Source organism: Ambystoma mexicanum, chromosome 9 (assembly GCF_040938575.1).
Source record: "Ambystoma mexicanum isolate Mex_15411 chromosome 9, UKY_AmexF1_1, whole genome shotgun sequence".
Taxonomy (NCBI): domain Eukaryota; kingdom Metazoa; phylum Chordata; class Amphibia; order Caudata; family Ambystomatidae; genus Ambystoma; species Ambystoma mexicanum.
Genome location: NC_090931.1, coordinates 23,060,286 through 23,086,272, shown reverse-complemented (window position 1 = coordinate 23,086,272; position 25,987 = coordinate 23,060,286). Strand labels below are relative to the sequence as shown.

The 25,987-nt window shown below is 44.3% G+C and overlaps 1 protein-coding gene across 13 annotated transcripts in view; it reads right to left on the bottom strand.

The window, feature by feature from the left end:
* The window catches only part of GRAMD1B (GRAM domain containing 1B), a 1,544,984-nt gene that overhangs the window by 520,030 nt on the left and 998,967 nt on the right, over window positions 1–25,987 (bottom strand). The gene's annotated exons all lie outside the window — the stretch shown is intronic.

Sequence of the window (25,987 nt, the reverse complement as noted above, 5' to 3'; positions counted from 1 at the left end):
GTATGAGATCAACTGAAAATCTAGGATCCACAGAGTGTATGAGATCAACTGAGAAGCTAGGATACTCAGAGTGTATGAGATCAACTGAGAATCTGGGCTCCACAGAGTGTATGAGATCAACTGAGAATCTAGGCTCCACAGAGTGTATGAGATCAACTGAGAATCTAGGCTGGAGCGTATGAGATCAACTGAGAATCTAAGCTCCACAGAGTGTATGAGATCAACTGAGAATCTGGGCTCCACAGAGTTTAGGAAATCAATTGAGAATCTAGGCTCCATAGAGTGCATGAGACCAACTGAGAATCTATGCTGGAGCATATGAGATCAACTGAGAATCTAGGCTCCACAGAGTGTATGAGATCAACTGAAAATCTGGGCTGCACAGAGTGTATGATATCAACTGAGAATCTAGGCTGGCGCGTATGAGATCACCTGAGAATCTGGGATCCATAGAGTGTATGGAATCGACTGAGAATCTGGGCTCCACAGAGTGTATGAGATCAACTGAGAATCTAAGCTCAACAGAGTGTATGAGATCAAATGAGAATATGGGCTCCACAGAGTGTAGGAAATCAATTGAGAATCTAGGCTCCACAGAGTGCATGAGACCAACTGAGAATCTAGGCTGGAGCGTATGAGATCAACTGAGAATCTAGGCTCCACAGAGTGTATGAGATCAACTGAAAATCTGGGCTGCACAGAGTGTATGATTTCAACTGAGAATCTAGGCTGGAGAGTATGAGATCAACTGAGAATCTGGGATCCATAGAGTGTATGAGATCAACTGAGAATGTGGGATACACATAGTGTATGAGATCAACTGAGAATCTAGGCTCCACTTAGTGTATGAGATCAACTGAGAGTCTGGGCTCCACAGAGTGTATGAGATCAACTGGGAACCTAGGCTCCATAGAGTGTATGAGATCAACTGAGAATCTAGGCTCCATAGAGTGTATGAGATCAACTGAGAATCTGGGCTCCGCAGAGTGTAGGAAATTAACTGAGAATCTAGGCTCCACAGAGTGTATGAGATCAACTGAGAATCTAGGCTGGAGAGTATGAGATCAACTGAGAATCTGGGATCCATAGAGTGCATGAGATCAACTGAGAATCTGGGCTCCACAGAGTGTATAAGATCAACTGAGAATCTAAGCTCCACAGAGTGTATGAGATCAGCTGAGAATCTGGGCTCCACAGAGTGTAGGAAATCAATTGAGAATCTAGGCTCCACAGAGTGCATGAGACCAACTGAGAATCTAGGCTGGAGCATATGAGATCAACTGAGAATCTAGGCTCCACAGAGTGTATGAGATCAACTGAGAATCTAGGCTCCACAGAGTGTATGAGATCAACTGAAAATCTGGGCTGCACAGAGTGTATGATTTCAACTGAGAATCTAGGCTGAAGCGTATGAGATCAACTGAGAATCTGTGATCCATAGAGTGTATGAGATCAACTGAGAATCTGGGCTCCACAGAGTGTATGAGATCAACTGAGAATCTAAGCTCCACAGAGTGTATGAGATCAACTGAGAATATGGGCTCCAGAGAGTGTAGGAAATCAATTGAGAATCTAGGCTCCACAGAGTGCATGAGACCAACTGAGAATCTACGCTGGAGCGTATGAGATCAACTGGGAATCTAGGCTCCACAGAGTGTATGAGATCAACTGAGAGTCTGGGCTCCACAGAGTGTATGACATCAACTGAGAATCTGGGCTCCACGGAGTGTATGTGATCAACTGAGAATCTGGGCTCCACAGAGTGTATGAGATCAACTGGGAATCTAGGCTCCATAGAGTGTATGAGATCAACTGAGAATCTAGGCTCCACAGAGTGTATGAAATCAACTGAGAACCTAGGCTCCATAAAGTGTATGAGAACAGCTGAGAATCTAAGCTCCACAGAGTGTGTGAGATCAACTGAGAATCTAGGATCCACAGAGTGTATGAGATCAACTGAGAACCTAGGATACACAGAGTGTATGAGATGAACTGGGAACCTAGGCTCCACAGAGTGTATGAGATTAACTGAGAATCTGGGCTCCACAGAGTGTATGAGATCAACTGAGAATCTAGGCTCCTCAGAGTGTATGAGATCAACTGGGAATCTGGGCTCCACAGAGTGTATGAGATGAACTGGGAACCTAGGCTCCATAGAGTGTATGAGATCAACTGAGAATCTAGGCTTCGTAGAGTGTATGAGATCAACTGAGAATCTGGGCTCCACAGAGTGTAGGAAATTAACTGAGAATCTAGGTTCCACAGAGTGTATGAGATCAACTGAGAATCTAGGCTGGAGCGTATGAGATCAACTGAGAATCTAAGCTCCACAGAGTGTATGAGATCAACTGAGAATCTGGGCTCCACAGAGTGTAGGAAATCAATTGAGAATCTAGGCTCCATAGAGTGCATGAGACCAACTGACAATCTAGGCTGGAGCGTATGAGATCAACAGAGAATCTAGGCTCCACAGAGTGTATGAGATCAACTGAGAATCTAGGCTCCACAGAGTGTAGGAAATTAACTGAGAATCTAGGTTCCACAGAGTGTATGAGATCAACTGAGAATCTAGGCTGGAGCGTATGAGATCAACTGAGAATCTATGCTCCACAGAGTGTATGAGATCAACTGAGAATCTGGGCTCCACAGAGTGTAGGAAATCAATTGAGAATCTAGGCTCCATAGAGTGCATGAGACCAACTGAGAATCTAGGCTGGAGCGTATGAGATCAACAGAGAATCTAGGCTCCACAGAGTGTATGAGATCAACTGAGAATCTAGGCTCCACAGAGTGTATGAGATCAACTGAAAATCTGTGCTGCACAGAGTGTATGATATCAACTGAGAATCTAGGCTGGCGCGTATGAGATCACCTGAGAATCTGGGATCCATAGAGTGTATGAGATCGACTGAGAATCTGGGCTCCACAGAGTGTATGAGATCAACTGAGAATCTAAGCTCAACAGAGTGTATGAGATCAAATGAGAATATGGGCTCCACAGAGTGTATGAGATCAAATGAGAATATGGGCTCCACAGAGTGTAGGAAATCAATTGAGAATCTAGGCTCCACAGAGTGCATGAGACCAACTGAGAATCTAGGCTGGAGCGTATGAGATCAACTGAGAGTCTAGGCTCCACAGAGTGTGTGAGATCAACTGAGAATCTAGGATCCACAGAGTGTATGAGATCAACTGAGAAGCTAGGATACACAGAGTGTATGGGATCAACTGGGAACCTAGGCTCCACAGAGTGTATGAGATTAACTGAGAATCTGGGCTCCACTGAGTGTATGAGATCAACTGAGAATCTAGGCTCCACAGAGTGTATGAGATCAACTGAGAATCTGGGCTCCATAGAGTGTATGAGATCAACTGAGAATCTAGGATACACAGAGTGTATGAAATCAACTGAGAATCTAGGATCCACAGAGTGTATGAGATCAACTGAGAATCTAGGATACACAGAGTGTATGAGATAAACTGAGAATCTGGGCTCCACAGAGTGTATGAGATCAACTGGGAACCTATGTTACATAGAGTGTATGAGATCAACTGAGAATCTAGGCTCCATAGAGTGTATGAGATCAACTGAGAATCTGGGCTCCATAGAGTGTAGGAAATCAACAGAGATTCTGGGCTCCACAGAGTGTATGAGATCAACTGAGAATCTGGGCTCCATAGAGTGTATGAGATCAACTGAGAATCTAGGCTCCACAGAGTGTATGAGATCAACTGAGAATCTGGGCTCCACAGAGTATATGAGATCAACTGGGAATCTAGGCTCCATAGAGTGTATGAGATCAACTGAGAATCTAGGCTCCACAGAGTGTGTGAGATCAACTGAGCATCTAGGATCCACAGAGTGTATGAGATCAACTGAGAAGCTAGGATACACAGAGTGTATGAGATCAACTGAGAATCTGGGCTCCACAGAGTGTATGAGATCAACTGAGAATCTGGGCTCCACAGAGTGAATGAGATCAACTGAGAATCTGGGCTCCATAGAGTGTATGAGATCAACTGAGAATCTAGGCTCCATAGGGTGTATGAGATCAACTGAGAATCTAGGTTCCACAGAGTGTGTGAGATCAACTGAGCATCTAGGATCCACAGAGTGTATGAGATCACCTGAGAAGCTAGGATACACAGAGTGTATGAGATCAACTGAGAATCTGGGCTCCACAGAGTGTATGAGATCAACTGAGAATCTGGGCTCCACAGAGTGAATGAGATCAACTGAGAATCTGGGCTCCATAGAGTGTATGAGATCAACTGAGAATCTAGGATACACAGAGTGTATGAGATCAACTGAGAATCTAGGATACACAGAGTGCATGAGATCAACTGAGAATCGGGGTTCCACAGAGTGTATGAGATCAACTGAGAATCTAGGCTCCATAGTGTGTATGAGATCAACTGAGAATCTAGGCTCCACAGAGTGTATGAGATCAACTGAGAATCGGGCCTCCACAGAGTGTAGGAAATCAACTGAGAATCTAGGCTCCACAGAGGGTATGAGACCAACTGAGAATCCAGGCTGGAGCATATGAGATCAACTGAGAATCTAGGCTCCACAGAGTGTATAAGATCAACTGAGAATCTAGGCTCCATAGAGTGTATGAGATCAACTGAGAATCTAGTCTCCATAGAGTGTATGAGATCAACTGAGAATCTGGGCTCCACAGAGTGTAGGAAATCAACTGAGAATCTAGGCTCCACAGAGTGTATGAGATCAACTGAGAAACTAGGCTGGAGCGTATGAGATCATCTGAGAATCTGGGCTCCACAGAGTGTATGAGATCAACTGAGAATCTGGGCTCCACAGAGTGAATGAGATCAACTGAGAATCTGGGCTCCATAGAGTGTATGAGATCAACTGAGAATCTAGGCTCCACAGAGTGTATGAGATCAACTGAGAATCTGGGCTGGAGCGTATGAGATCATCTGAGAATCTGGGTCCATAGAGTGTATGAGATCAACTGAGAATCTGGGCTCCACAGAGTCTATGAGATCAACTGAGAATCTAGGCTCCACAGAGGGTATGTGATCAATTGAGAATCCAGGCTGGAGCATATGAGATCAACTGATAATCTAGGATCCACAGAGTGTATAAGATCAACTGAGAATCTAGGCTCCACAGAGTGTACGAGATCAACTGGGAACCTAGGCCCCATAGAGTGTATGAGATCAACTGAGAATCTAGGTTCCATAGAGTGTATGAGATCAACTGAGAATCTAGGCTCCACAGAGTGTATGAGATCAACTGAAAATCTGGGCTGCACAGAGTGTATGATATCAACTGAGAATCTAGGCTGGCGCGTATGAGATCACCTGAGAATCTGGGATCCATAGAGTGTATGAGATCGACTGAGAATCTGGGCTCCACAGAGTGTATGAGATCAACTGAGAATCTAAGCTCAACAGAGTGTATGAGATCAAATGAGAATATGGGCTCCACAGAGTGTAGGAAATCAATTGAGAATCTAGGCTCCACAGAGTGCATGAGACCAACTGAGAATCTAGGCTGGAGCGTATGAGATCAACTGAGAGTCTAAGCTCCACAGAGTGTATGATATCAACCGAGAATTTAGGCTCCACAGAGTGTGTGAGATCAACTGAGAATCTAGGATCCACAGAGTGTATGAGATCAACTGAGAAGCTAAGATGCACAGAGTGTATGGGATCAACTGGGAAACTAGGCTCCACAGAGTGTATGAGATTAACTGAGAATCTGGGCTCCACTGAGTGTATGAGATCAACTGAGAAACTAGGCTCCACAGAGTGTATGAGATCAACTGAGAATCTGGGCTCCATAGAGTGTATGAGATCAACTGAGAATCTAGGATACACAGAGTGTATGATATAAACTGAGAATCTAGGATCCACAGAGTGTATGAGATCAACTGAGAATCTAGGATGCACAGAGTGTATGAGATAAACTGAGAATCTGGGCTCCCCAGAGTGTATGTGATCAACTGGGAACCTATGCTCCATAGAGTGTATGAGATCAACTGAGAATCTAGGCTCCATAGAGTGTATGAGATCAACTGAGAATCTGGGCTCCATAGAGTGTAGGAAATCAACTGAGATTCTGGGCTCCACAGAGTGTATGACATCAACTGAGAATCTGTGCTCCACAGAGTATATGTGATCAACTGAGAATCTGGGCTCCACAGAGTATATGAGATCAACTGGGAATCTAGGCTCCATAGAGTGTATGAGATCATTTGAGAATCTAGGCTCCACAGAGTGAATGAGATCAACTGAGAATCTGGGCTCCATAGAGTGTATGAGATCAACTGAGAATCTAGGATACACAGAGTGTATGAGATCAACTGAGAATCTAGGCTGGAGTGTATGAGATCAACCAAGAATCTAGGCTCCACAGAGTGTATGAGATCAACTGAAAATCTAGGATCCACAGAGTGTATGAGATCAACTGAGAAGCTAGGATACTCAGAGTGTATGAGATCAACTGAGAATCTGGGCTCCACAGAGTGTATGAGATCAACTGAGAATCTGGGCTCCACAGAGTGAATGAGATCAACTGAGAATCTGGGCTCCATAGAGTGTATGAGATCAACTGAGAATCTAGGATACACAGAGTGTATGAGATCAACTGAGAATCTAGGCTGGAGTGTATGAGATCAACCGAGAATCTAGGCTCCACAGAGTGTATGAGATCAACTGAAAATCTAGGATCCACAGAGTGTATGAGATCAACTGAGAATCTAGGATACACAGAGTGCATGTGATCAACTGAGAATCGGGGTTCCACAGAGTGTATGAGATCAACTGAGAATCTAGGCTCCGTAGAGTGTATGAGATCAACTGAGAATCTAGGCTCCACAGAGTGTAGGAAATCAACTGAGAATCTAGGCTCCACAGAGGGTATGAGACAAACTGAGAATCCAGGCTGGAGCATATGAGATCAACTGAGAATCTAGGCTCCACAGAGTGTATAAGATCAACTGAGAATCTAGGCTCCATAGAGTGTATGAGATCAACTGAGAATCTAGACTCCATAGAGTGTATGAGATCAACTGAGAATCTGGGCTCCACAGAGTGTAGGAAATCAACTGAAAATCTAGGCTCCACAGAGTGTATGAGATCAACTGAGAATCTAGGCTGGAGCGTATGAGATCATCTGAGAATCTGGGCTCCACAGAGTGTATGTGATCGACTGAGAATCTGGGCTCCACAGAGTGAATGAGATCAACTGAGAATCTGGGCTCCATAGAGTGTATGAGATCAACTGAGAATCTAGGTTCCACAGAGTGTATGAGATCAACTGAGAATCTAGGCTGGAGAGTATGAGATCATCTGAGAATCTGGGTCCATAGAGTGTATGAGATCAACTGAGAATCTGGGCTCCACAGAGTGTATGAGATCAACTGAGAATCTAGGCTCCACAGAGGGTATGAGATCAACTGAGAATCCAGGCTGGAGCATATGAGATCAACTGAGAATCTAGGATCCACAGAGTGTATAAGATCAACTGAGAATCTAGGCTCCACAGAGTGTACGAGATCAACTGGGAACCTAGGCCCCATAGAGTGTATGAGATCAACTGAGAATCTAGGTTCCATATAGTGTATGAGATCAACTGAGAATCTGGGCTCCAGAGAGTGTAGGAAATCAACTGAGATTCTGGGCTCCACAGAGTGTATGACATCAACTGAGAATCTGGGCTCCACAGAGTATATGTGATCAACTGGGAATCTGGGCTCCACAGAGTGTATGAGATCAACTGGGAATCTAAGCTCCATAGAGTGTATGAGATCAACTGAGAATCTAGGCTCCACAGAGTGTATGAAATCAACTGAGAACCTAGGCTCCATAAAGTGTATGAGATCAGCTGAGAATCTAATCTCCACAGAGTGTATGAGATCAACTGAGAATCTAGTCTCCACAGAGTGTGTGAGATCAACTGAGAATCTAGGATCCACAGAGTGTATGAGATCAACTGAGAAGCTAGGATACACAGAGTGTATGAGATCATCTGAGAATCTGGGCTCCACAGAGTGTATGACATCAACTGAGAATCTGGGCTCCACAGAGTGTATGAGATCAACTGGGAACCTAGGAACCATAGAGTGCATGAGATGATCAACTGAGAATCTAGGCTCCACAGAGTGTATGAAATCAACTGAGAACCTAGGCTCCATAAAGTGTATGAAATCAGCTGAGAATCTAAGTTCCACAGAGTGTATGAGATCAACCGAGAATCGAGGCTCCACAGAGTGTGTGAGATCAACTGAGAATCTAGGATCAACAGAGTGTATGGGATCAACTGAGAATCTGGGCTCCACAGAGTGTATGAGATCAACTGAGAATCTGGGCTCCACAGAGTGTATGAGATCAAGTGGGAACCGAGGCTCCATAGAGTGCATGAGATCAACTGAGAATCTAGGCTCCACAGAGTGTATGAAATCAACTGAGAACCTAGGCTCCATAAAGTGCATGAGATCAGCTGAGAATCTAAGCTCCACAGTGTGTATGAGTTCAACTGAGAATCTAGGCTCCACAGAGTGTATGAAATCAACTGAGAACCTAGGCTCCATAAAGTGGATGAGATCACCTGAGAATCTAAGCTCCACAGTGTGTATGAGATCCACCGAGAATCTAGGCTCCACAGAGTGTGTGAGATCAACTGAGAATCTAGGATCCACAGAGTGTATGAGATCAACTGGGAACCTGGGCTCCACAGAGTGTATGAGATCAGCTGAGAATCTGGGCTCCACAGAGTGTATGAGATTAACTGAGAATCTGGGCTCCACAGAGTGAATGAGATCAACTGAGAATCTGGGCTCCATAGAGTGTATGAGATCAACTGAGAATCTGGAATACACAGAGTATATGCGATCAACTGAGAATCTAGGCTGGAGTGTATGAGATCAACTGAGAATCTAGGCTCCACAGAGTGTATGAGATCAACTGAAAATCTAGGATCCACAGTGTATGAGATCAACTGAGAATCTAGGTTCCACAGAGTGTATGAGATCAACTGAGAATCTAGGTTCCACAGAGTGTATGAGATCAACTGAGAATCTAGGTTCCACAGAGTGTATGAGATCAACTGAGAATCTAGGCTCCACAGAGTGTATGAGATCAAATGAGAATTGGGGCTCCACAGAGAGTAGGAAATCAACTGAGAATCTCGGCTCCACAGAGTGTATGGGATCAACAGAGAATCCAGGCTGGAGCATATGAGACCAACTGAGAATCTAGGCTCCACAGAGTGTATACGATCAACTGAGAATCTAGGCTCCACAGAGTGTATGAGATCAACTGAGAATGTGGGATACACATAGTGTATGAGATCAACTGAGAATCTAGGCTCCACTGAGGGTATGAACTGTATGAGATCAACTGAGAATCAGGGCTCCACAGAGTGTAGGAAATCAACTGAGAATCTAGGCTCCACAGAGTGTACTAGATCAACTGAGAATCTCGGCTGGAGCGTATGAGATCAACGGAGAATCTGGGCTACACAGAGTGTATGAGATCAACTGAGAATCTACGCTCTGCAGAGTGTATGAGACCAACTGAGAATCTGGGCTCCACAGAGTGTAGGAAATCAATTGAGAATCTAGGCTCCACAGAGTGCATGAGACCAACTGAGAAACTAGGCTGGAGAGTATGAGATCAACTGATAATCTAGGCTCCACAGAGTGTATGAGATCAACTGAGAATCTGGGCTCCAGAGAGTGCATGATATCAACTGAGAATCTAGGCTGGAGCGTATGAGATCAACTGAGAATCTAGGCACCACAGAGTGTATGAGATCAACTGAGAATCTAGGATATACAGAGTGTATGAAATCAACTGAGAATCTAGGCTCCACAGAGTGTATGAGATCAACTGAGAATCTAGGCTCCACAAAGTGTATGAGATCAACTGAGAATATAGGCTCCACAGAGTGTAGGAAATCAATTGAGAATCTAGGCTCCACAGAGTGCATGAGACCAACTGAGAATCTAGCTTGGAGTGTATGAGATCAACTCAGAATCTAGGCTCCACAGAGTGTATGAGATCAACTGAGAATCTAGGATCCACAGAGTGTATGGGATAAACTGAGAATATAGGCTCCACAGAGTGTATGAAATCAACTGAGAACCTAGGCTCCATAAAGTGTATGAGATCAGCTGAGAATCTAAGCTCCACAGTGTGTATGAGGTCAACTGAGAATATAGGCTCCACAGAGTGTATGAAATCAACTGAGAACGTAGGCTCCATAAAGTGTATGAGATCAGCTGAGAATCTAAGCTCCACAGTGTGTATGCGATCAACTGAGAATCTAGCTCCACAGAGTGTGTGAGATCAACTGAGAATCTAGGATCCACAGAGTGTATGAGATCAACTGGGAACCTGGGCTCCACAGAGTGTATGAGATCAGCTGAGAATCTGGGCTCCACAGAGTGTATGAGATTAACTGAGAATCTGGGCTCCACAGAGTGAATGAGATCAACTGAGAATCTAGGATCCACAGAGTGTATGAGATCAACTGAGAATCTAGGATACACAGAGTGTATGAGATAAACTGAGAATCTGGGCTCCACAGAGTGTATGAGATCAACTGGGAACCTATGTTACATAGAGTGTATGAGATCAACTGAGAATCTAGGCTCCATAGAGTGTATGAGATCAACTGAGAATCTGGGCTCCATAGAGTGTAGGAAATCAACAGAGATTCTGGGCTCCACAGAGTGTATGAGATCAACTGAGAATCTGGGCTCCATAGAGTGTATGAGATCAACTGAGAATCTAGGCTCCACAGAGTGTATGAGATCAACTGAGAATCTGGGCTCCACAGAGTATATGAGATCAACTGGGAATCTAGGCTCCATAGAGTGTATGAGATCAACTGAGAATCTAGGCTCCACAGAGTGTGTGAGATCAACTGAGCATCTAGGATCCACAGAGTGTATGAGATCAACTGAGAAGCTAGGATACACAGAGTGTATGAGATCAACTGAGAATCTGGGCTCCACAGAGTGTATGAGATCAACTGAGAATCTGGGCTCCACAGAGTGAATGAGATCAACTGAGAATCTGGGCTCCATAGAGTGTATGAGATCAACTGAGAATCTAGGCTCCATAGGGTGTATGAGATCAACTGAGAATCTAGGTTCCACAGAGTGTGTGAGATCAACTGAGCATCTAGGATCCACAGAGTGTATGAGATCAACTGAGAAGCTAGGATACACAGAGTGTATGAGATCAACTGAGAATCTGGGCTCCACAGAGTGTATGAGATCAACTGAGAATCTGGGCTCCACAGAGTGAATGAGATCAACTGAGAATCTGGGCTCCATAGAGTGTATGAGATCAACTGAGAATCTAGGATACACAGAGTGTATGAGATCAACTGAGAATCTAGGATACACAGAGTGCATGAGATCAACTGAGAATCGGGGTTCCACAGAGTGTATGAGATCAACTGAGAATCTAGGCTCCATAGTGTGTATGAGATCAACTGAGAATCTAGGCTCCACAGAGTGTATGAGATCAACTGAGAATCGGGCCTCCACAGAGTGTAGGAAATCAACTGAGAATCTAGGCTCCACAGAGGGTATGAGACCAACTGAGAATCCAGGCTGGAGCATATGAGATCAACTGAGAATCTAGGCTCCACAGAGTGTATAAGATCAACTGAGAATCTAGGCTCCATAGAGTGTATGAGATCAACTGAGAATCTAGGCTCCATAGAGTGTATGAGATCAACTGAGAATCTGGGCTCCACAGAGTGTAGGAAATCAACTGAGAATCTAGGCTCCACAGAGTGTATGAGATCAACTGAGAAACTAGGCTGGAGCGTATGAGATCATCTGAGAATCTGGGCTCCACAGAGTGTATGAGATCAACTGAGAATCTGGGCTCCACAGAGTGAATGAGATCAACTGAGAATCTGGGCTCCATAGAGTGTATGAGATCAACTGAGAATCTAGGCTCCACAGAGTGTATGAGATCAACTGAGAATCTGGGCTGGAGCGTATGAGATCATCTGAGAATCTGGGTCCATAGAGTGTATGAGATCAACTGAGAATCTGGGCTCCACAGAGTCTATGAGATCAACTGAGAATCTAGGCTCCACAGAGGGTATGTGATCAATTGAGAATCCAGGCTGGAGCATATGAGATCAACTGATAATCTAGGATCCACAGAGTGTATAAGATCAACTGAGAATCTAGGCTCCACAGAGTGTACGAGATCAACTGGGAACCTAGGCCCCATAGAGTGTATGAGATCAACTGAGAATCTAGGTTCCATAGAGTGTATGAGATCAACTGAGAATCTAGGCTCCACAGAGTGTATGAGATCAACTGAAAATCTGGGCTGCACAGAGTGTATGATATCAACTGAGAATCTAGGCTGGCGCGTATGAGATCACCTGAGAATCTGGGATCCATAGAGTGTATGAGATCGACTGAGAATCTGGGCTCCACAGAGTGTATGAGATCAACTGAGAATCTAAGCTCAACAGAGTGTATGAGATCAAATGAGAATATGGGCTCCACAGAGTGTAGGAAATCAATTGAGAATCTAGGCTCCACAGAGTGCATGAGACCAACTGAGAATCTAGGCTGGAGCGTATGAGATCAACTGAGAGTCTAAGCTCCACAGAGTGTATGATATCAACCGAGAATTTAGGCTCCACAGAGTGTGTGAGATCAACTGAGAATCTAGGATCCACAGAGTGTATGAGATCAACTGAGAAGCTAAGATGCACAGAGTGTATGGGATCAACTGGGAAACTAGGCTCCACAGAGTGTATGAGATTAACTGAGAATCTGGGCTCCACTGAGTGTATGAGATCAACTGAGAAACTAGGCTCCACAGAGTGTATGAGATCAACTGAGAATCTGGGCTCCATAGAGTGTATGAGATCAACTGAGAATCTAGGATACACAGAGTGTATGATATAAACTGAGAATCTAGGATCCACAGAGTGTATGACATCAACTGAGAATCTAGGATGCACAGAGTGTATGAGATAAACTGAGAATCTGGGCTCCCCAGAGTGTATGTGATCAACTGGGAACCTATGCTCCATAGAGTGTATGAGATCAACTGAGAATCTAGGCTCCATAGAGTGTATGAGATCAACTGAGAATCTGGGCTCCATAGAGTGTAGGAAATCAACTGAGATTCTGGGCTCCACAGAGTGTATGACATCAACTGAGAATCTGTGCTCCACAGAGTATATGTGATCAACTGAGAATCTGGGCTCCACAGAGTATATGAGATCAACTGGGAATCTAGGCTCCATAGAGTGTATGAGATCATTTGAGAATCTAGGCTCCACAGAGTGAATGAGATCAACTGAGAATCTGGGCTCCATAGAGTGTATGAGATCAACTGAGAATCTAGGATACACAGAGTGTATGAGATCAACTGAGAATCTAGGCTGGAGTGTATGAGATCAACCAAGAATCTAGGCTCCACAGAGTGTATGAGATCAACTGAAAATCTAGGATCCACAGAGTGTATGAGATCAACTGAGAAGCTAGGATACTCAGAGTGTATGAGATCAACTGAGAATCTGGGCTCCACAGAGTGTATGAGATCAACTGAGAATCTGGGCTCCACAGAGTGAATGAGATCAACTGAGAATCTGGGCTCCATAGAGTGTATGAGATCAACTGAGAATCTAGGATACACAGAGTGTATGAGATCAACTGAGAATCTAGGCTGGAGTGTATGAGATCAACCGAGAATCTAGGCTCCACAGAGTGTATGAGATCAACTGAAAATCTAGGATCCACAGAGTGTATGAGATCAACTGAGAATCTAGGATACACAGAGTGCATGTGATCAACTGAGAATCGGGGTTCCACAGAGTGTATGAGATCAACTGAGAATCTAGGCTCCGTAGAGTGTATGAGATCAACTGAGAATCTAGGCTCCACAGAGTGTAGGAAATCAACTGAGAATCTAGGCTCCACAGAGGGTATGAGACAAACTGAGAATCCAGGCTGGAGCATATGAGATCAACTGAGAATCTAGGCTCCACAGAGTGTATAAGATCAACTGAGAATCTAGGCTCCATAGAGTGTATGAGATCAACTGAGAATCTAGACTCCATAGAGTGTATGAGATCAACTGAGAATCTGGGCTCCACAGAGTGTAGGAAATCAACTGAAAATCTAGGCTCCACAGAGTGTATGAGATCAACTGAGAATCTAGGCTGGAGCGTATGAGATCATCTGAGAATCTGGGCTCCACAGAGTGTATGTGATCGACTGAGAATCTGGGCTCCACAGAGTGAATGAGATCAACTGAGAATCTGGGCTCCATAGAGTGTATGAGATCAACTGAGAATCTAGGTTCCACAGAGTGTATGAGATCAACTGAGAATCTAGGCTGGAGAGTATGAGATCATCTGAGAATCTGGGTCCATAGAGTGTATGAGATCAACTGAGAATCTGGGCTCCACAGAGTGTATGAGATCAACTGAGAATCTAGGCTCCACAGAGGGTATGAGATCAACTGAGAATCCAGGCTGGAGCATATGAGATCAACTGAGAATCTAGGATCCACAGAGTGTATAAGATCAACTGAGAATCTAGGCTCCACAGAGTGTACGAGATCAACTGGGAACCTAGGCCCCATAGAGTGTATGAGATCAACTGAGAATCTAGGTTCCATATAGTGTATGAGATCAACTGAGAATCTGGGCTCCAGAGAGTGTAGGAAATCAACTGAGATTCTGGGCTCCACAGAGTGTATGACATCAACTGAGAATCTGGGCTCCACAGAGTATATGTGATCAACTGGGAATCTGGGCTCCACAGAGTGTATGAGATCAACTGGGAATCTAAGCTCCATAGAGTGTATGAGATCAACTGAGAATCTAGGCTCCACAGAGTGTATGAAATCAACTGAGAACCTAGGCTCCATAAAGTGTATGAGATCAGCTGAGAATCTAATCTCCACAGAGTGTATGAGATCAACTGAGAATCTAGTCTCCACAGAGTGTGTGAGATCAACTGAGAATCTAGGATCCACAGAGTGTATGAGATCAACTGAGAAGCTAGGATACACAGAGTGTATGAGATCATCTGAGAATCTGGGCTCCACAGAGTGTATGACATCAACTGAGAATCTGGGCTCCACAGAGTGTATGAGATCAACTGGGAACCTAGGAACCATAGAGTGCATGAGATGATCAACTGAGAATCTAGGCTCCACAGAGTGTATGAAATCAACTGAGAACCTAGGCTCCATAAAGTGTATGAAATCAGCTGAGAATCTAAGTTCCACAGAGTGTATGAGATCAACCGAGAATCGAGGCTCCACAGAGTGTGTGAGATCAACTGAGAATCTAGGATCAACAGAGTGTATGGGATCAACTGAGAATCTGGGCTCCACAGAGTGTATGAGATCAACTGAGAATCTGGGCTCCACAGAGTGTATGAGATCAAGTGGGAACCGAGGCTCCATAGAGTGCATGAGATCAACTGAGAATCTAGGCTCCACAGAGTGTATGAAATCAACTGAGAACCTAGGCTCCATAAAGTGCATGAGATCAGCTGAGAATCTAAGCTCCACAGTGTGTATGAGTTCAACTGAGAATCTAGGCTCCACAGAGTGTATGAAATCAACTGAGAACCTAGGCTCCATAAAGTGGATGAGATCACCTGAGAATCTAAGCTCCACAGTGTGTATGAGATCCACCGAGAATCTAGGCTCCACAGAGTGTGTGAGATCAACTGAGAATCTAGGATCCACAGAGTGTATGAGATCAACTGGGAACCTGGGCTCCACAGAGTGTATGAGATCAGCTGAGAATCTGGGCTCCACAGAGTGTATGAGATTAACTGAGAATCTGGGCTCCACAGAGTGAATGAGATCAACTGAGAATCTGGGCTCCATAGAGTGTATGAGATCAACTGAGAATCTGGAATACACAGAGTATATGCGATCAACTGAGAATCTAGGCTGGAGTGTATGAGATCAACTGAGAATCTAGGCTCCACAGAGTGTATGAGATCAACTGAAAATCTAGGATCCACAGTGTATGAGATCAACTGAGAATCTAGGTTCCACAGAGTGTATGAGATCAACTGAGAATCTAGGTTCCACAGAGTGTATGAGATCAACTGAGAATCTAGGTTCCACAGAGTGTATGAGATCAACTGAGAATCTAGGCTCCACAGAGTGTATGAGATCAAATGAGAATTGGGGCTCCACAGAGAGTAGGAAATCAACTGAGAATCTCGGCTCCACAGAGTGTATGGGATCAACAGAGAATCCAGGCTGGAGCATATGAGACCAACTGAGAATCTAGGCTCCACAGAGTGTATACGATCAACTGAGAATCTAGGCTCCACAGAGTGTATGAGATCAACTGAGAATGTGGGATACACATAGTGTATGAGATCAACTGAGAATCTAGGCTCCACTGAGGGTATGAACTGTATGAGATCAACTGAGAATCAGGGCTCCACAGAGTGTAGGAAATCAACTGAGAATCTAGGCTCCACAGAGTGTATTAGATCAACTGAGAATCTCGGCTGGAGCGTATGAGATCAACGGAGAATCTGGGCTACACAGAGTGTATGAGATCAACTGAGAATCTACGCTCTGCAGAGTGTATGAGACCAACTGAGAATCTGGGCTCCACAGAGTGTAGGAAATCAATTGAGAATCTAGGCTCCACAGAGTGCATGAGACCAACTGAGAAACTAGGCTGGAGAGTATGAGATCAACTGATAATCTAGGCTCCACAGAGTGTATGAGATCAACTGAGAATCTGGGCTCCAGAGAGTGCATGATATCAACTGAGAATCTAGGCTGGAGCGTATGAGATCAACTGAGAATCTAGGCACCACAGAGTGTATGAGATCAACTGAGAATCTAGGATATACAGAGTGTATGAAATCAACTGAGAATCTAGGCTCCACAGAGTGTATGAGATCAACTGAGAATCTAGGCTCCACAAAGTGTATGAGATCAACTGAGAATATAGGCTCCACAGAGTGTAGGAAATCAATTGAGAATCTAGGCTCCACAGAGTGCATGAGACCAACTGAGAATCTAGCTTGGAGTGTATGAGATCAACTCAGAATCTAGGCTCCACAGAGTGTATGAGATCAACTGAGAATCTAGGATCCACAGAGTGTATGGGATAAACTGAGAATATAGGCTCCACAGAGTGTATGAAATCAACTGAGAACCTAGGCTCCATAAAGTGTATGAGATCAGCTGAGAATCTAAGCTCCACAGTGTGTATGAGGTCAACTGAGAATATAGGCTCCACAGAGTGTATGAAATCAACTGAGAACGTAGGCTCCATAAAGTGTATGAGATCAGCTGAGAATCTAAGCTCCACAGTGTGTATGCGATCAACTGAGAATCTAGCTCCACAGAGTGTGTGAGATCAACTGAGAATCTAGGATCCACAGAGTGTATGAGATCAACTGGGAACCTGGGCTCCACAGAGTGTATGAGATCAGCTGAGAATCTGGGCTCCACAGAGTGTATGAGATTAACTGAGAATCTGGGCTCCACAGAGTGAATGAGATCAACTGAGAATCTGGGCTCCATAGAGTGTATGAGATCAACTGAGAATCTGGAATACACAGAGTATATGCGATCAACTGAGAATCTAGGCTGGAGTGTATGAGATCAACTGAGAATCTAGGCTCCACAGAGTGTATGAGATCAACTGAAAATCTAGGATCCACAGTGTATGAGATCAACTGAGAATCTAGGTTCCACAGAGTGTATGAGATCAACTGAGAATCTAGGCTCCATAGAGTGTATGAGATCAACTGCGGATCTAGGCTCCACAGAGTGTATGATATCAAATGAGAATTGGGGCTCCACAGAGAGTAGGAAATCAACTGAGAATCTCGAATCCACAGAGTGTATGGGATCAACTGAGAATCCAGGCTGGAGCGTATGAGATCAACTGAGAATCTAGGCTCCACAGAGTGTATGAGATCAACTGAGAATGTGGGATACACATAGTGTATGAGATCAACTGAGAATCTAGGCTCCACTTAGTGTATGAGAGCAACTGAGAATCAGGGCTCCACAGAGTGTAGGAAATCAACTGAGAATCTAGGCTCCACAGAGTGTATTAGATCAACTGAGAATCTTGGCTGGAGCGTATGAGATCAACTGAGAATCTGGGATCCATAGAGTGCATGAGATCAACGGAGAATCTGGGCTCCACAGAGTGCATGAGATCAACTGAGAATCTACGCTCCACAGAGTGTATGAGACCAACTGAGAATCTGGGCTCCACAGAATGTAGGAAATCAATTGAGAATCTAGGCTCCACAGAGTGCATGAGACCAACTGAGAAACTAGGCTGGAGAGTATGAGATCAACTGATAATATAGGCTCCACAGAGTGTATGAGATCAAATGAGAATCTGGGCTCCAGAGAGTGCATGATATCAACTGAGAATCTAGGCTGGAGCGTATGAGATCAACTGAGAATCTAGGCACCACAGAGTGTATGAGATAAACTGAGAATCTAGGATATACAGAGTGTATGAGATCAACTGAGAATCTAGGCTCCACAATGTGTATGAGATCAACTGAGAATCTAGGCTCCACAGAGTGTAGGAAATCAATTGAGAATCTAGGCTCCACAGAGTGCATGAGACCAACTGAGAATCTAGCTTGGAGTGTATGAGATCAACTCAGAATCTAGGCTCCACAGAGTGTATGAGATCAACTGAGAATCTAGGATCACAGAGTGTATGGGATCAACTGAGAATCTACGCTCCACAGAGTGTATGAGACCAACTGAGAATCTGGGCTCCACAGAGTGTAGGAAATCAATTGAGAATCTAGGCTCCACAGAGTGCATGAGACCAACTGAGAAACTAGGCTGGAGAATATGAGATCAACTGATAATCTAGGCTCCACAGAGTGTATGAGATCAACTGAGAATCTGGGCTCCAGAGAGTGCATGATATCAACTGAGAATCTAGGCTGGAGCGTATGAGATCAACTGAGAATCTAGGCACCACAGAGTGTATGAGATCAACTGAGAATCTAGGATATACAGAGTGTATGAAATCAACTGAGAATCTAGGCTCCACAGAGTGTATGAGATCAACTGAGAATCTAGGCTCCACAAAGTGTATGAGACCAACTGAGAATCTAGGCTCCACAGAGTGTAGGAAATCAATTGAGAATCTAGGCTCCACAGAGTGCATGCGACCAACTGAGAATCTAGCTTGGAGTGTATGAGATCAACTCAGAATCTATGCTCCACAGAGTGTATGAGATCAACTGAGAATCTAGGATCCACAGAGTGTATGGGATCAACTGAGAATCTAGGCTCCACAGAGTGTATGGGATCAACTGAGAATCTGGGCGTAACAGAGCGTAGTAAATCATCTGAGAATCTAGGCTCCACAGAATGTATGAGATCAACTGAGAATCTAGGCTCCACAGAGTGTATGAGAACAACTGAGAATCTAGGCTCCACAGAGTGTATGGGATCAACTGAGAATCTGGGTATAACAGAGCGTAGTAAATCAACTGAGAATCTAGGCTCCATTGAGTGTATGAGATCAACTGAGAATCTGGGCTCCACAGAGTGTATGAGATCACTGTGAATCTAGGTTCCACAGAGTGTAGGAAATCAACTGATAATCTAGGCTCCACAGAGTGTATGTGATCAACTGAGAATCTAGGCAGGAGCATACAAGATCAACTGAGAATCTAGGCTCCACAGAGTGTATGAGATCAACTGATAATCTGGGCTCCACAGAGTGTATGAGATCAACTGGGAATCTAGGTTCCACAGAGTGTATGAGATCAACTGTGAACCTAGGCTCCACAGAATGTATGAGATCAACTAAGAATCTAGACTCCACAGAGTATTTGAGATGAACTGGGAACCTAGGCTCCATAGAGTATATGGGATCAACTGAGAATCTATCCTCCACAGAGTGTATGAGATCAACAAGGAACCTAGGCTCCATAGAGTGTATGTGATCAACTGAGAGTCTAGGCTCCACGGAGTGTATGAGATCAACTAAGAATCTGGGCTCCACAGAGTATATGAGTTCAACTGAGAATCTGGGCTCCACAGAGTGTGTGAGATCAACTGAGAATCTAGGCTCCACAGAGTGTATGAGATCAACTGAGAATCTAGGTGGGAGCGTATGAGATCAACTGAGAATCTAGGCTCCACAGAGTGCATGAGATCAACTGAGAATCTGGGCTCGACAGAGTGTATGAGATCAAATGAGAATCTGGGCTCCATAGAGTGTATGAGATCAACTGAGAATCTGGGCTCCATAGAGTGTATGAGATCAACTGAGAATCTGGGCTCCACAGAGCGTGTGAGATCAACTGAGAATCTAGGCTCCACAGAGTGTATGAGATCAACTGAGAATCTAGATGGGAGCGCATGAGATCAACTGAGAATCTAGGCTCCACAGAGTGTATGAGATCAAATGAGAATCTAGGCTCCACAGAGTGCATGAGACCAACTGAGAATCTAGCTTGGAGTGTATGAGATCAACTCAGAATCTAGGCTCCATAGAGTGTATGAGATCAACTGAGAATCTAGGCTCCACAGAATATATGAGATCAACTGAGAATCTAGGCTCCACAGAATGTATGAGATCAACTGAGAATCTAGGCTCCACAGAGCATATGAGATCAACTGAGAATCTAGGCTCCACAGAGTGTATGAGATCTACTGAGAAACTAGACTCCACAGAGTGTATGTGATCAACTGAGAATCTTGGCTCCACAGAGTGTAGGAGATCAACTGAGAATAGTGTATGAGATCAACTGAGAATCTGGGCTCCACATAGTGTATGAGATCAACTGAGAATCTGGGCTCCACAGAGTGTATGAGATCAACTGAGAATATGGGCTCCACAGAGTGTATGAGATCAACTGTGAACCTAGGCTCCACAGAATGTATGAGATCAACTAAGAATCTAGGCTCCACAGAGTGTATGAGATCAACTGGGAACCTAGGCTCCATAGAGTGGTTTTGATCAACTGAGAGTCTAGGATCAAAGGAGTGTATGAGATCAACTAAGAATCTGGGCTCCACAGAGTATATGAGTTCAACTGAGAATCTGGGCTACACAGAGTGTGTGAGATCAACTGAGAATCTAGGCTCCACAGAGTGTATGAGATCAACTGAGAATCTAGGCTGGAGCGTATGAGATCAACTGAGAATCTAGGCTCCACAGAGTGCATGAGATCAACTGAGAATCTAGGCTCAACAGAGTGTATGAGATCAACTGATAATCTAGGCTCCATAGAGTGTATGAGATCAACTGAGAATCTGGGCTCAATAGAGTGTATGAGATCAACTGAGAATCTGGGCTCCACAGAGTGTAGGAGATCAACTGAGAATCTAGGCTCCACAGAGTGTGTGAGATCAACTGAGAATCTAGACTCCACAGAGTGTATGAGATTAATTGAGAATCTGGGCTCCATAGAGTGTATGAGATCAACTGAGAATGTAGGCTCCACAGAGTGTATGAGATCAACTGAGAATCTGGGCTCCACAGAGTGTATGAGATAAACTGGCAGGCAACCTAGGCTCCATAGAGTGGATGAGATCAACTGAGAATCTGGGCTCCATAGAGTGTATGAGATTAACTGAGAATCTAGGCTCCACAGAGTGCATGAGATCAACTGAGAATCTATGCTCCACAGAGTATGAAATCAACTGAGAATCTGGTCTCAACAGAGTGTATGAGATCAACGGAGAATCTGGGCTCCACAGAGTGTATGAGATCAACTGAGAATCTGGGCTTCACAGAGTGTATGAGATCAACTGAGAAGCTAGGCCCACTGAGTGTATGTGATCAACTGAGAATTTAGACCCCACAGAGTGTATGAGATCAACTGGGAACCTAGGCTCCATAAAGTGTATGAGATCTACTGAGAATCTAGGCTCCACAGAGTGCATGTTATCAACTGAGAATCTGGGCTCCACATTTTGTATGAGATCAACTGAGAATCTGGGCTCCACAGAGTGTATGAGATCAACTGGCAACCTAGGCTCCATAGAGTGGATGAGATCAACTGAGAATCTGGGCTCCACAGAGTGTATGAGATCAACTGAGAATCTGGGCTCCACAGAGTGTATGAGATCAACTGAGAAACTGGGCTCCACGGAGTGTATGAGATCAACTGGCAACCTAGGCTCCATAGAGTGGATGAGATCAACTGAGAATCTGGGCTCCACAGAGTGTATGAGATCAACTGAGAATCTGGGCTCCACAGAGTTTATGAGATCAACTGAGAATCTAGACTCCACAGAGTGTATGAGATCATCTGGGAACCTAGGCTCCATAGAGTGTATGAGATCAACTGAGAATCTAGACTCCACAGAGTGTATGAGATCAACTGAGAATCTGGGCTCCACAGAGTGTTTGAGATCAACTGAGAATCTGGGCTCCACAGAGTGTATGAGATCAACTGAGAATCTGGGCTTCACAGAGTGTATGAGATCAACTGAGAACCTAGGCTCCACTGAGTGTATGAGATCAACTGAGAATTTAGACTCCACAGAGTGTATGAGATCAACTGGGAACCTAGGCTCCATAAAGTGTATGAGATCAACTGAGAATCTAGGCTCCACAAAGTGCATGAGATCAACTGAGAATCTGGGCTCCACATTTTGTATGAGATCAACTGAGAATCTGGGCTCCACAGAGTGTATGAGATCAACTGGCAACCTACACTCCATAGAGTGGATGAGATCAACTGAGAATCTGGGCTCCACAGAGTGTATGAGATCAACTGAGAATCTGGGCTCCACAGAGTTTATGAGATCAACTGAGAATCTGGGCATAACAGAGTGTAGGAAATCAACTCAGAATCTAGGCTCCACAGAATGTATGAGATCAACGGAGAATCTAGGCTCCACAGAATGTATGAGATCAACTGAGAATCTGGGCTCCACAGAGTGTATGAGATCTCCTGAGAAACTAGACTCCACAGAGTGTATGCGATCAACTGAGAATCTTGGCTCCACAGAGTGTATGAGATCAACTGTGAATAGTGTATGAGATCAACTGAGAATCTGGGCTCCACATAGTATATGAGATCAACTGAGAATCTGGGCTCCACAGAGTGTATGAGATCAACTGAGAATATGGGCTCCACAGAGTGTATGATTTCAACTGTGAACCTAGGCTCCACAGAGTGTATGAGATCAACTGAAAATCTGGGCTCCACAGAGTGTATGATATCAACTGAGAATCTAGGCTGGAGTGTATGAGAACAACTGAGAATCTGGGATCCATAGAGTGTATGAGATAAACTGAGAATCTGGGCTCCACAGAGTGTATGAGATCAACTGAGAATCCAAGCTCCACAGAGCGTATGAGATCAACTGAGAATCTGGGCTCCACAGCTTGTAGGAAATCAATTGAGAATCTAGGCTCCACAGAGTGCATGAGACCAACTGATAATCTAGGCTGGAGCGTATGAGTTCAACTGAGAATCTAGGCTCCACAGAGTGTATGAGATCAACTGAGAATCTAGGCTCCACAGAGTGTATGAGATCATCTGAGAATCTGGGCTCCACAGAGTGTATGACATCAACTGAGAATCTGGGCTCCAAAGAGTGTATGAGATCAACTGGGAACCTAGGCTCCATAGAGTGCATGAGATCAACTGAGAATCTAGGCTCCACAAAGTGTATGAGATCAACTGAGAATCTAGGATATACAGAGTGTATGAAATCAACTGAGAATCTAGGCTCCACAGAGTGTATGAGATCAACTGAGAATCTCGGCTGGAGCGTATGAGATCAACGGAGAATCTGGGCTACACAGAGTGTATGAGATCAACTGAGAATCTAGGCTCCACAGAGTGCATGAGACCAACTGAGAAACTAGGCTGGAGAGTATGAGATCAACTGATAATCTAGGCTCCACAGAGTGTATGAGATCAACTGAGAATCTGGGCTCCAGAGAGTGCATGATATCAACTGAGAATCTAGGCTGGAGCGTATGAGATCAACTGAGAATCTAGGCACCACAGAGTGTATGAGATCAACTGAGAATCTAGGATATACAGAGTGTATGAAATCAACTGAGAATCTAGGCTCCACAGAGTGTATGAGATCAACTGAGAATCTAGGCTCCACAAAGTGTATGAGATCAACTGAGAATATAGGCTCCACAGAGTGTAGGAAATCAATTGAGAATCTAGGCTCCACAGAGTGCATGAGACCAACTGAGAATCTAGCTTGGAGTGTATGAGATCAACTCAGAATCTAGGCTCCACAGAGTGTATGAGATCAACTGAGAATCTAGGATCCACAGAGTGTATGGGATAAACTGAGAATATAGGCTCCACAGAGTGTATGAAATCAACTGAGAACCTAGGCTCCATAAAGTGTATGAGATCAGCTGAGAATCTAAGCTCCACAGTGTGTATGAGATCAACTGAGAATATAGGCTCCACAGAGTGTATGAAATCAACTGAGAACCTAGGCTCCATAAAGTGTATGAGATCAGCTGAGAATCTAAGCTCCACAGTGTGTATGCGATCAACTGAGAATCTAGCTCCACAGAGTGTGTGAGATCAACTGAGAATCTAGGATCCACAGAGTGTATGAGATCAACTGGGAACCTGGGCTCCACAGAGTGTATGAGATCAGCTGAGAATCTGGGCTCCACAGAGTGTATGAGATTAACTGAGAATCTGGGCTCCACAGAGTGAATGAGATCAACTGAGAATCTGGGCTCCATAGAGTGTATGAGATCAACTGAGAATCTGGAATACACAGAGTATATGCGATCAACTGAGAATCTAGGCTGGAGTGTATGAGATCAACTGAGAATCTAGGCTCCACAGAGTGTATGAGATCAACTGAAAATCTAGGATCCACAGTGTATGAGATCAACTGAGAATCTAGGTTCCACAGAGTGTATGAGATCAACTGAGAATCTAGGCTCCATAGAGTGTATGAGATCAACTGCGGATCTAGGCTCCACAGAGTGTATGATATCAAATGAGAATTGGGGCTCCACAGAGAGTAGGAAATCAACTGAGAATCTCGAATCCACAGAGTGTATGGGATCAACTGAGAATCCAGGCTGGAGCGTATGAGATCAACTGAGAATCTATGCTCCACAGAGTCTATGAGATCAACTGAGAATGTGGGATACACATAGTGTATGAGATCAACTGAGAATCTAGGCTCCACTTAGTGTATGAGAGCAACTGAGAATCAGGGCTCCACAGAGTGTAGGAAATCAACTGAGAATCTAGGCTCCACAGAGTGTATGAGATCAACTGAGAATCTAGGCTCCACAAAGTGTATGAGATCAACTGAGAATATAGGCTCCACAGAGTGTAGGAAATCAATTGAGAATCTAGGCTCCACAGAGTGAATGAGACCAACTGAGAATCTAGCTTGGAGTGTATGAGATCAACTCAGAATCTAGGCTCCACAGAGTGCATGAGATCAACTGAGAATCTAGGATCCACAGAGTGTATGGGATAAACTGAGAATATAGGCTCCACAGAGTGTATGAAATCAACTGAGAACCTAGGCTCCATAAAGTGTATGAGATCAGCTGAGAATCTAAGCTCCACAGTGTGTATGAGATCAACTGAGAATATAGGCTCCACAGAGTGTATGAAATCAACTGAGAACCTAGGCTCCATAAAGTGTATGAGATCAGCTGAGAATCTAAGCTCCACGGTGTGTATGCGATCAACTGAGAATCTAGCTCCACAGAGTGTGTGAGATCAACTGAGAATCTAGGATCCACAGAGTGTATGAGATCAACTGGGAACCTGGGCTCCACAGAGTGTATGAGATCAGCTGAGAATCTGGGCTCCACAGAGTGTATGAGATTAACTGAGAATCTGGGCTCCACAGAGTGAATGAGATCAACTGAGAATCTGGGCTCCATAGAGTGTATGAGATCAACTGAGAATCTGGAATACACAGAGTATATGCGATCAACTGAGAATCTAGGCTGGAGTGTATGAGATCAACTGAGAATCTAGGC